Here is a 13,627-nt window from a genome sequence, read left to right as displayed (position 1 = left end):
TTTCTCTCTCATTTCCTTTCCCTCTCTCAATACACACGAGTTTATAAACCAAAAACAAGTAAAAGAGAGAGAGAAAACTCCCTCTCCCTCTCTCATTTTCTCTCCCTCCCCCTCCCCCTCTCCCTCTCCCTCTCTTTCTCTCTCTCTCTCTCTCGCCCTCCCTCTCTCTCTCCCTCTCTCATTTCCTCTCCCTCCCTCTCCCTCCCCCTCTCTTTCTCTCACATTTCCTCTCCCTATTTCAATACACATATTTTATACCAAAAACAAGTAAAAGAGAGAGAGAGAAAACTCCCTCTCCCTATCTCATTTTCTCTCCCTCCCCCTCCCCCTCCCCCTCTCTTTCTCTCTCCCTCCCTCTCCCATTTTCTCCCTCTCCCTCTCCCTCTCCCTCTCCCTCTCTCATGTCCTCTCCCTCCCTCTCCCTCTCCCTCTCTTTCTCTCTCATTTCCTCTCTCTCTCTCAATATACACAAATTATACAAAAAACAAGCAAGAGAGAGAGAGAAAACACAAAAGCAAAGCAAGAACAGACAATGCACTCACAGTAAAGACTCCCGTATTTTTTTGCTCTCGGTACCGTCGCTATTTGCGTCACTATTAGCATCGCAAATGCAATGCTAATAACGACACAAATAGCGACGCCGCTATTTATCGTCACTAACGCCTGTCGCTATAGGTTCATATCCTTGTGGTGCTTCTTGCATATATATTATTTCCTTGATTTCTCCCCATTAAACATTATTTTGGATATATGTAAACATGGGAGTTAGGTAGGAAAAAATCCAAGTACATACTCTCCTATAAAGACATGAGAGAGAGAGAGAGAGAGAGATAGAGAGAGATAGAGAGAAAGAGAGAGAGAGAGAGTGTGTGTGTGTGTGTGTGAGGGAGGAGGTAGGAATAGATTGGGGGGAGGGAGACATGACATATTGGGATGAGAGAGAGAGAGAGAGAGAGAGAGAGAGAGAGGAAGAGATGACATATTGGGATGTGTGTGTGTGTGTGTGTGTGAAAGGGAGGAAGGAGGAGAGAGAGAGAGAGAGAGAGAGAGAGAGAGAGAGAGAGAGGAAGGAAGGTGGGGATAGATTGGGAGGGAGAGAAAGAGAGAGAGAGGGAGGGAGGGAGGGAGGGAGAGAGAGAGAGAGAGAGAGAGAGAGATGGAGAGAGAGGGGGAAAGCATGGGATAGAAAGGTGAGAGTATGTGTGACTGAGAGAGAGAGAGAGAGGTGTGGAGAGAGAGAGAGAGAGGAGGGAGAGAGAAAGAACCATACTAAGGGTAAGGGATAGAAAACACGAACATGAATTGCAAGGGGAGGGGGTCCTTTTATAGACAAAGGAGAGAGAAAAGGGGAGAGAGTGAGGGAGTGATAAAGAGAGATAGAGCCACATATCGAGATTCGTGGGAACAATTCGCAATGTGAAAAGGGGGGATGGATCCTTTTATAGGTGAAGGAGAGAGAAAATGGGGGGAGAGAGAGAAAGAGTGATGAGAGAGAGGGGAAAAAGAGAGAGAGAGCATGCAATATGTGTAATTTTTTTCTCACCAAGAATGGGTCCAATAGCTCCTTATCAAATGAAAATTAATGTCACAAGTCCTAGGCCCCCAATAAGAGGCTCATGGTGACCCATTCTTCCTAGCAAGAGTGAATTTTGGCTCGACTAATGGTCACACCAGATTAGTCCTTTCTCAGGCGGAGAAATATTTAACTTATAATTACTAAACTAACTAGTTAACTATTTTAAAATAATTATTAATTATTAACTAATAATTAACTAAGTATAAATTATTAACTAATTATTAATCATCAATAAATTTTTATTAATTAATCATTATTTTGAATTAATTATTAAATAATAAAGTAATCAATATTTAATAATTATTACTTATTTTATTTATTTATCTTTAAACTAATTATTAAAAATTAACTAATTATTAATTATTAACAAAATTTCTAACTAATTAATTTAATTAACTGTTCAGTTAATTGGAGGGGGGTCAAAAAAATTTCCCCCCAATGAGGAGGCATCTTGCATGTGATACATCATGCTTTTGCACATGGTTTTCCCCAAGAATGGCAGGAGAATTGGATACAACTATTGTATAAGGGAGGAGATTGCAATTTGCTCACAAACTACCACACGATTATGGTCACTTCAGCCATGGCAAAGCTATTCAGCACTATCCTGGAAATGCAATTGAGTAAATGGGCAGAAAGTAATAACAAATGAGCTTATGGACAAGCAGGTTTTTACCCTGGTCATAACACCATAGATCATTTGGTTACTTTACATGTGCTTATGGATGAGAGTCAGCTTAAGGAAGCAACATTGTAATGTTGTTTTGTGGTATTTAAGAAGGCTTTTAACACCGTACCAAGGGTTGGCTTATGGAAACGGATGCAAGAATTAGGGGTCCCAAATTATCTATGCATGGGAATTTATAGGATATATCAATGAGTGGTGTGCCACCTCAGAGGTCGCAACAAGCTGTCACAAGTATTTGAGAATAATATGGGAGTCAAACAAGGTTGTCTGCTCTCCCCTACACTATTTGGTTTGTGCATTGATAAGCTAGAGGAAATACTTCCCGTGGATATGAATGAAGAGGAAGCCAAAAGCCCGCATATTGATATGTTTGCCATCTTTCTCCTACTTTATGCAAATGATGTGGTATTCTCTACATATACCGTGGAACATATGCAGCAGTTCATAAGGATTCTTGAACAGTTTTGTCAAGATAGTGGTTTGACAGTGAATGTGTAAAAAACAAAGCTAATGGTTGTGCACACCAAGCAATCAAAGACCCCACCAAAAGGACATTATGCGGGATAGTCTATAGAGGTAGTATCTACTTTCAGATACTTGGAGATTGAGATACTTGCAGACCAAAGATGGCATACATGTGTGAAGCAGCGATTAGCGGCAGGGAAAAGTAAGTATTATCACTTTGAAAATGATTGTAGCCATACAGATACTAAATGTTGGAAAATACATTGTATGATTTTTGATGCATATGCTCTACAGACGGTATTATATGGAGTGAAAGTGTGGGGAGGGAGCATCTCCTCATCTACATGGAACGGCATTGAGAAGCTACAGAAAGCTCTTATTTGTAGACATTTGGGTATCAAAAGCACCACACCATATGTACTCATGCTTTTGGAAATTGGCCATCGGCCGATTGAGGTACATCCTATGATCCAAGTACTGAGATATGACACCCAAGTACGTCAAATGGATGGTAATAGGCTCCCCAAACGGGCATGGGATGCTAGCACACGCCTATAGAAAACATGGAAAAGTAAAGTGCTTTCAATAAGATAGGTGCTGGATATGTGAAAATGGTTTAAAGGGTGGGGAGTGGATAGAGATCTAGATATGGCATTCGAAGATATATGCATGGACACATTTCAATCAAACCTCTTACGAGTGTATGAAGCAAAACATCAAAGCAAGGGAGCAAATGGCAAACTTGCTTATTACACTATGCATATCTATCCTTCATGTTGGTAATCCTACATGCAAGCAAAGGCACACGTGCAGCCATACATAGCAAACCCACTCTCAATGGTATTTAGACAGAGTATTGCACGACTTTGAACTCAATCACACACTTTATTGATCGAGACAGATGCATGGAGTGGACAGGCAAGAGAGATGAGGTTATCCAAGCTGTGTGGACTACAGAGTGTAGTATCAGAGGAGCACATGATTATGACATGCCAAGCATATGCACACATATGGGCTGACTTTGATATCCCTTTACGAGGGCCACTTCACCAATTTGTGACCACTACTCCTATATCGAAGTTAGGGGCTCTCATCACCCACATGTTACGCTTTCGGGAGAACCACGCTGCATAGATCGTTCTTTCAGCGTAGCTACCCTTTCCTAACAGGGGGAGGAGAATCATTGTATATGTGGAAAGGTCCCATGGGTCATAATTTGGCCTTCCATGGATGATAATAAACTACTCTACTCTCTCTCTCTCTCTCTCTCTCTCTATATATATATATATATATATATACACACACACATACACACACACACACACATATTTTTTTGAAGTAATTAATAATTAATGAATCATAAATTAATTTAAAAAAACTAATTTCTAATTTATAACTCTTTAAAATTAACGGTGAATCAGTTTCTAATTATTAGTTACTACTTACAAGCCAGTTATCTCTGTGGTAACTTTTTTGACACCTCCCAACTTCAAATTCCAATATACTAAAGGATTGATAGGCCATGCTTTCATAGTTTTTATTTGGCCTGAAAATCAAAATCAAGTGAGCTTTTATCCTTTTGTTCCACATGATATTTTTGTTCTTGTTGAGATGATCTTAGGACACCTACATTATCTTTTAATAGATGTGCCACCCTAGCCAAGCTCTCCACTTGACAATGTCTTCTACCTAGATTGGCATGCGAGCACACCTTAAGACCAGAAGCAAGGGCGGAGCCCAGCCTCCACCTCATGGAGTAAGTAAAACAAAGTTAAAGGTAGTGGTATTTCACTTGCACCAAAGGCTCCCACTTATTCTCTAGACCTCTCGAGTCATTTCACAAAGTCAGCTCCACAAGGTCTTCTTTCCTTGCACTGATTCTTGTAAGTCCATTCCCTTGCCTATGGTTTTGCTAGATAGTAGATAGGGACATTGGGAATCTCATTAACCCATTCATGCATGTCACTAATTAGATGATGAGGCATTTGGCTACCTTAAGAGATTCATAGTTACTCTCGCCATTTACCCGCACTATTTGAAATTTTTCACTTTAAAGTTTAGAGCACCAGGCAGAAATTACATTGCATCAACATTTGCAAGGACCATCGCAATTCTTTGTTTTAATAAAATAGTTGGATTCCCCTTGTCTGTACCAGTTCCATAGGGAAAATTTGACTCACGTTCATGCTTAGAGCTACACCACAACCCCCACGCCCTCCAACTCATCGAGGCCTTGTACTCACCCCAATGACTAGGTACAGGTCGCGTGCTTTAGCGCCATCCATTTTCAAGGCTAGTTGATTCGAGAAGTGAGTTGTTACACACTCCTTAGCGGATTTTGACTTCCATGACCATCATCATGCAATCAATCAACACCCTTTGTGGGATCTAGATTAGTGTGCATCACGACACCATAAGTCAACTTTTGATTCATTCCACATTGCTTGTTCTACTTACCAAACATGGCCCACTTGGAGCTCGTATTTCATTCCAAGGTTCAACAAAGCAACCTCGGTCACTTATTGTCAAGACCGAAAATGGGCCCGACACTGGCTATAGGCACTAGCCAGCATATTCCAACGATTTGTAGTGGAACGTATTCCAACGATTACCCTTCCTTACTCCTTAGAGGGAGATCCCACACATCTTGGTGTGGTACACCAACAGAATACAAACATAAAGGAGGCACCCCTTTGGCTAAATGTCGTGGCCCCACTACAGATCTCCTACACCTGGGGGATTGACCCCTCGATGCATTGCTCTAACATAAAGAACATATGAGCAATCTCCACTCTTATATATTTTGAATGATCCAGGAGCTTTGATATTTCCTTACCAAGCTTGCCAGGCTAAGAAACCGTTCATCTACCCTACAACTTGGGTTTTCTTACACACTCCAGGTAGGTCAATGCTTGAAAAACAATTGCAATGTATTCAGATTTGATACCATGTTATGCTCAATGCAAGTGTGGATGATCGTTGTTCTTAAGCATTTTAACCAGCTAGGTGAAGTGCTAAAACAAACCTTCAATGATTTTCCAACTAATCATACGTGCAAGGTTGCTAGAGACTAGCACCGAGTTTCCTCGTGATACTAGTCTCCTTAACTCAAATGATATTGCATCCTATATGTTATGCATAGAGAAATAGATCAGAATTTAAATCATTTTCAACAACTAACCACTTTCACAAACCCTCTTCCCTCCTACCGTTTAGGTTTTGCATTTATTGGGTGGGTGTAACGTTCATTTTCATGTAATTTCTCATATAAAAATCGATAAAAACATATTCTAACATAGAGACAAGGCTTGATCCTCATACTTTAGTCTTGTTACACATTCACAAACATAAAAATGTATTTTTTCCTAAATTTTTAGGCACAAAAACTAAAATTTACCTATTTTTTTCATTTATTTATTCATAAAAGTGTACTTTTTTTAAATTTATGTGTCTTGACTGATCATGTTGACTGAACACTGATTTTATCAAATTTTTATCCCATATGAATTCCATTTTCCAACACGAAACAGAAGAAATCCTAATTTTTCTTCATTTATGATGCATTTCGATTAAATTATTAAATACAACTATGTATAACTACGGGTTCTATATTTTATCATATACAACCCTCAAACATATTTCAAACATGATTCATACAAATTTTCTTTCCATGCATATGTCATTAAAGCCAACAAACATCAAAACAATGCAATTTTCTTTATAAAACTTGAGCATACCACTTATTTGCGTGTTGCGTGTTTTTATAAAATGCCATATGTTGCAAATTGGGTTAACTATTTTTGCATTTTTCTCTCTCTTTAACATAATTAAAAAGAAATTAATAGTTTAGTTTTGTCAATTCTATTGGATAGTGATTCTTAATAGTTTTTAACTATGATTATCATTTTCCCTTGTTTGATCTGTATCTTTGATACTCTCATCAAGTTTTGTTTTTAATTTTTATGATATCGAATATCTCAATCTTCTTATTCATTTTTCTTATAAAATTTAGTTATATAGCTCTCTCTCTCTCTCCCTCTCTCTCTCTCTCTCTCTCTCTCTCTCTCTATCGTTTTGTTTTTAAATAATTTGGTGTTGTGTACAAACCATAGTACCAAAATATGATCCCTATGTGTAAACCCTACTACCCATGAAGCATGTCTTAGGATGTGAAATGCTTTAATTGTTAGTAACACTAGTGTGAAGCATTGGCCTAAAGCTAGAGGTGCTGAGTGCCTAGTGAAGTTTTATGAAAATTTACATTTAAATATATATATATAGGAAGATTTTGTTGGTTCTAAGGAAAATATTGACATGTTTTTAAGATTGATGGGTCCTTTTTTTGTGGTCTTTACTTGAATTTTTAAAGATTGATGGGTCTTTTTGCCTAAATATGGAATAGAATGGTTACAAAAATTATATTTTTTATATAAGATTTGCAGTGCATGTAGAGATCTTACTTTGTCTTGTGCAACTTGATTTTCATTTAGTGCTTGTTACTAAATTTTGCTCCTTTTTATACTTATTGCTTTCACATTTTGAAAGGAACATAACATTTGTTCACAATATATTCTTTGCTCCTTTTTATACTTATTACTTTCACATTTTGAAAGGAACATAACATTTGTTCACAATATATTCTTTGCTCTTTTTCTCCCCCATTTGGCTATTGCTTCAATTCTCCTTAGTGATTCTCTTAAGGCTTACTAGAGAAAAACTACACTTTTGCAAGATAACTTTCAAAACTAGGCATGAAGCTATGATTTTTTAATGATTGTCTTAAGATTTGTTGGCTAAAAAGTAGAAATCTTTAGTAAGATACAAATGACTAAAACTAAGCATGAAGCTTGCCACAAGTTGACACACAGTCCTCAAACATACTTCAAATATAATTTTTACAAATTTTCTTTCCATGAGCACATCATTAAAGCCAACAAATATCAAAACAATGCAATTTTCTTTGTAAAAATTAAGCATACCGCCTATTTACATGTTGCGTGTTTTTATGAAATGGTTTTCAGAAGCCAATGGACCCCTCATCAGTTCCTAGACATTGCTAGACATTGCCTCTCATCCTCCTTTTGATCTTGGAGCAATCCAGTCCACACCAGGACAAGCATCCTTCATCACATTCTCTTCTTTATTTTCTATGTGTGAAGTGCCTCTTGGAGGAGAGAGATGGAGGAGAGAGAAATACTAGGTTTTGTTCTCTCTGATCAGACAGCCATTTCACGAGGCAAAGGTAGCAATTGGGAGCGAAAAAATCAGGAAGATCATGGCTGGGATCTGTGGCATTAGTTGTTTGTAGCCTCCCCAATGCCTCTCACACAAATTATCGCCTTGTGGAGGGGGGGCGGCACGTTCTAGCTGGCACCGATTTGAAACAATGCCCTCCCCCATAATCACGATTAATTTTAAAATTGGGGGCCCAAGGCCCCCTAAACAATGCCCATGCCCCAAATTTTTTTAACTTTGGCCCTTTTTTTGGCCTTCGTAATGCATGTCCGGTGGTTTGACCTCTGAAAATTTTTGCATGTCCGACTTGGGGTCCTGCACTGCTAGCCACTTTCTTTGGCTCAATCTAGTGTCTTGAAAAATTATGAAAAATCTGCAAAAGTGCTCTTTGAAACTGCTTTGAAATCCTATCTTTCGTGGCTCATAAAAATTGTAAGATCTGTCTTTATTGCTTCCAACAACAAGGTCCAATTCCCGCCTTAAATTTGCTCTTCTCCGCGTCTTTCCTGCACTTTAACGGTCTTTAAAATCCGCTCTCACTTACCTATTTAAATTTTGAGAATAGGTCGGGTGTTTCACCCTCGATGCCTCTAATCATTCACTTTACCTAATAAAACTACTAGGAGCTCTAACTATCCTAAGGGAAACTTCGAAGGGAACTAACTACTAGACGGTTTGATTAGTCTTTCGCACCTATACCCAAGTCTGACGAATGATTTGCACATTAGTATCGCTATGAGCCTCCATTAGATTTTTCTCTTGCCTTGCCTTGCTCAAGCATAGTTCACCATCTTATGGATCCTAGCAAGTATGCTCCCACTCAAACCTGTCACAGAAGATCATGGTTGGTCAATGATGCATCCCATAAAGGGGATCCCACTTGTCAGATTCCTTGCGCCTTCGTGGGTTTGTCATCCACCACCATTGACTTACATACATGTTAGACTTGGTCCATGTTTCAAGACAGGTTAGATGGAAAGCCCAAAGCGACACCGTGCCAAGTGTGCAGGTGCAGAGCCTACCACAAGTGGCACACACTTCGTTCCTTGATTGATACGATGTCACCATTAGGTCATCTAAAGCCCGCTCTTGTCTTGCTATGCTGGTCCACCCTGACCAGCGCCTTGTGTTGAGTAGTGGACCAAAATCATAGCATTCCACATCCAACCGGGGTGCACCTACACCCTCCATTTGCTTCCCTCCTAGCAATTTCAAGCACTTTTTAACTCTCTTTTCAGATTTCTTTTCATTTTTCTCTCACGATACTCATTTACTCTATGTCTCTTGCCCATATTTTAGCCTTGAACAGATTTTACCACCCACTTAGGGCTGCATTCCCAAATAGCCGAACTCATCAATGTCACATCGTGGAGTGATAGGGTCTGAGCTCGACAAGGCTCTCACCCTCTTTGTCACCCCTTTCTAGGGGGACTTGGGCTTGGTCCATCAAAAAGGATGCCTCTCCATACTACAATTCACACAAAAAAGATGAATGATTTCCAAGCTAGGCTCTTTCTAATTCACTTGCTACTACTAGGGAAATCCTAGTTAGTTTCTTTTCCTCCACTTAGTGATATGCTAAAGTAGGATGTGGGGATTCTAGGGATGCTAAAGTAGGCATACCCTTGGATGAGCCACAGGGGCAAGTTGCATTCAAAGACTCGATGATTCACGGAATTTTGCAATTCACACTATGTATCACATTTCACTATATTCTTTGTCATTGCAAGAGCCAAGATATCCGTTGCTGAGAGTTGTTGCATTTTATTATTCAATTCTCCTGAGGGGAGGAATATCAAACAAGATAAGGTATCTTAAGTTCCTAGTTTCCACCCCCATGTGTGGGGATGGGAAAAAGGTTTATCAAGGTGGAAACATGCTCGAACAACTGGCACGACGGAGGGGGGTCACCTAAGCAAGGGAGAGAGGTCAAAGGCGTCCCTCCTTCCTCCCCCACCCGCATGGTCTTTGGGATGACCTCAAAGCATGGCCTCCCCCACTATTTCCTGACTCCGACGAGGGGAGAGACAATGCGAACTATGTTTCCAAGTGCGATCCCTCAACAAACATTCCGTGGTTCACATTGTTCTCAAAGATGTCTGTCAATGATCCTTCCGCAGGTTCACCTACGGAAACCTTGTTACGACTTCTCCTTCCTCTAAATGATATGGATTAATGAACTTCTCACAATGCCATTGGTGGCAAACCACCAGCATCACTACAATTCAAAAACTAGCAGACCATTCAATCGGTAGGAGCAACGGGCGGTATGTACGAAGGGCAAGGAGACATAGTCAACATTTGCTAATGATTCATGCTTACTAGGAATTCCTTGTTGAAGATCGATAATTGCAATGATATATCCCCATCACAATGAAATTTGAAAAGATTACCTAGACCTCTCAGCCTAGGTGGTAAACTGGTTGAATTTGTCAGTGTAGTGCACATACAACCCAAAATATCTAAGGGCATCACAAGCCTATTATTGCCTCAAACTTCCATGGCCTAGACGACCATAGTCCCTGTAAGAAGTTGGCCACAAAGAGGATCCTTTGTGTAACTAGTTAGCAAGTTGAGGTCTTATTTGTTAATGGAATTAATGAGACAAATCACTCCATCAACTAAGAACGACCATGCATCACCACCCATAGAATCAGGAAAGAGCCCTCAATTTGTCAATCCTTACTATGTTTGGACCTTGAACGTTTCCTCGTGTTGAGTCAAATTAAGCCGCAAACTTCACTCTTGGTAGTGCCCTTCTATTCCTTTAAGTTTCAGCCTTGAAATCATACTTCCCTCAGAACCCAAAAACTTTGATATGGCAAAGTCATCAAAATAACATTCATCAATCCCTAGTCAGCATTGTTTATGGTTGAGACTAGGATGGTATCTAATCATCGAGCCCCCAACTTTCATTCTTGATTAATGAAAACATCCTTGGAAAATTCTTTCACATTAGTTTTTCTTTCATAAATCCAAGTACAATGCTTTATAGGAATTGAGTGGTGGTACTTTCTCTTACTGTGCATATGGGTTTCTGGTCCTCAGCCCTCACTGCTTCTCACAAAGGGACTAAAGTAGGTGTGATTGTAAATATCTCAACAGACCCCGGTCTCACAAAAACCAGAATTCATAAATGGTGAAGGCTCAATTTAAAAGGGCGTAAGGAGAGAGTCAAGGCCAACGAAAAAAGCCAAGGGAAAATGCAATTAGTAACTTTGTCCCCACTTAGAGAAGTGACCAAAGCCTGTGATGTTTCCACTACAATGAACCTAGGCACTTCAAAAGGAGATGTCCCAAACTTGGCCGAGATTGCCGTCAAGAAAATTTAGTGGCCAAAGCTAGGGCTACCCATGGCCGCGATTGTGCAACAATGGGAAGGGCAAAAACTTCCAATATCACCACTAAGGGAATCAGTGAAGAAGAAGACCCATCCATGGAAGTTGAGATTGAGAGGGCATCCATTCATGCCACTCTCTATAAAAAGGGGCTGAATCACTAATTTTCGGTGATCCAAACACCATCAGATTACCAAGATAAGAATTCAAAACCCTGATTGATGGTAGCACTCACACCATTTCACTACCATCAATCACGCCATTTCACCAGCTTGTGTGAATAGGCTAGGGATAGTCGTTGTAGCTGCACCTACTTTGCTTGTCGAACTAGCAAATAGGCAAGAAATTACTTGAACTAGAAAATTTGCTAAGGTGGAATTTCTACTTGAAAATGATCCCACATCTGTTAAGTTTAGGGAAATGAATCTAGGATTCCATGAGTGCCTTCTCGGAATGGATTGACTAATCCCCAACGACGCTCACATCCATTGTGGGAAAGGAAAAGTCTCCTTTTGGAATCCTAAAGGTGAGCTAGTTAAAACTCAAGGAGAAGCAGGTAAACCAAAGATCTAGCTAGCTAAGGCAACGCGAATAGCTCAAGGAATAAGGATAGAATTACCCATCTATTTGATTAGGCTAAACAAGTCAAAACAAGTAGAGGTATCCAATGAAGAACCGTCATGGTTAAAAGAGTATGCGGATGTATTCCTGGAGGAATTGATAGAATTATCACCACCTAGGGAAGTGGATCATGAGATTAAGCTAATACGAGGTGTTGCATGAGTTGCAAAAAGACCCTACAAGATGTCCATTACTAAAGCTATCGAGTTAAAAGAACAACTTAAACAACTATTGGACCAAGGGTACATACATCCTAGTACTTCTCCTTGGGGGGCTCCAGTCTTGTTCCAAAAGAAGAAGCATGGTAGACTTTGCCTTTGCATCGATTATAGAGGCCTGAACCAAGTGACCATCAACAATAAATATCCTATCCCAAGGATAGACAAATTACTTGATTGATTGCAAGGAGAAAAAATCTTCTCCAAAATTTATTCGAGGTCAGGATACTACCAAATTCACATCAAGGATAAGGATATTCCTAAAATGGCATTCAATACCAGATATGGTTTTGAATTCACAGTAATGTCCTTTAGATTGACTAATGCCCTTGCCACATTTAATAGGCTAATGCATGAGATTTTTTTACCATATCTCGATGGTTTTGTACTTGTCTTCTTTGGTGACAGCTTGGTTTATTCCAAGGAAGAGGAGGATCATGAAACCCAAGTTTACATTGTCCTTGAGACCATGAGGACACACAAGCTCTATGCTAAGAAGAAAAAGTGTGCCTTTCTCAAAAGGCAAATCAAATATCTAAGGTTTATTGTGTCAGAAGAAGGAATCTCTGTAGACCCTACAAAGGTTAAGGATGTCCAAGAGTGGCCTCCACCAACCACTATCAAAGAAGTGTGTAGTTTTCATGGATTAACAAGTTGGTACATAATCTTCATTAAGGACTATGCCTTAATCGTAGCACCCCTCACGAATCTACTAAAAAAAGTAAGTTGCCAAAGTGTGGATGCCCACCAAACAATCAAGTTTTGATCAACTCAAGCATAGCTTAATGACAACACCAATTCTAAAGCTCCCTAACTTGAGCAAGGAGTTCAAAGTTGTTGCGAATGCTATCTTGCTTGCACTAGGCTGTATACTAATGCAAAAAGGTCATCCTATAGCATATTCTTCGAGGAAGCTAAAAACTCATAAGAAGATTTATGCCACTCATGACTTGGAGCTACTAGCATTTATTCATGCTCTTAAACTTTGGTGAAACTATTTGCTTGGAAACAAGTTCTCTTTGTTCATAGACCTTAAGACCCTCAAATGGATCTTCACACAAACTAGCCTCAACATGAGGCAATGACATTGGATTGAGGTTCTGCAGGAATATGAGTTTGAGACCAGGCATTGGCCTGGTAAAGAGAATGTGGTTGCAGATTCCTTAAGTCGTAAGGCATTCCTCAACTCTTTTATTATGGAGGAACCCTCAAAGGCGAAAGCATTAGCAACTACGGTGGCAATGCCTACCAACCCTATCCTTGGGCTAGCTAAGGGAGAAGCTAGCCATGACCTAGAATATCTAAAGATGATAAAGGAGATTTTGGAAAAGGACCAAAACCCTTGACTTAAGGTCAAGTATCAAGAATGCTTTATGAATGAGGGACTTGCCTATTTTAGGACAAGATTATGCATACCCTCAAGCAAGAAACTCAAATAGAGAATAATTTGGAAAGCACATGACTCCCCCTTTTCAGGCCATCCCAG

The 13,627-nt window shown here is 39.7% G+C and overlaps 2 pseudogenes; both read right to left on the bottom strand.

The window, feature by feature from the left end:
- Window positions 1-4,134: 4,134 nt before the first annotated feature.
- LOC148039315 (25S ribosomal RNA) lies at window positions 4,135-9,582 on the bottom strand (annotated as a pseudogene).
- Window positions 9,583-10,075: 493 nt separating this feature from the next.
- Window positions 10,076-10,761, bottom strand: LOC148039314 (18S ribosomal RNA; annotated as a pseudogene; the record flags this gene model as incomplete).
- Between the last annotated feature and the right edge of the window lie 2,866 nt (window positions 10,762-13,627).

Source organism: Lygodium microphyllum, chromosome 3, assembly GCF_053477565.2.
Source record: "Lygodium microphyllum isolate KBCC chromosome 3, Lygodium_microphyllum_v1.1.10, whole genome shotgun sequence".
NCBI lineage: Eukaryota > Viridiplantae > Streptophyta > Polypodiopsida > Schizaeales > Lygodiaceae > Lygodium > Lygodium microphyllum.
This window is presented reverse-complemented; position numbering and strand designations above follow the sequence as displayed.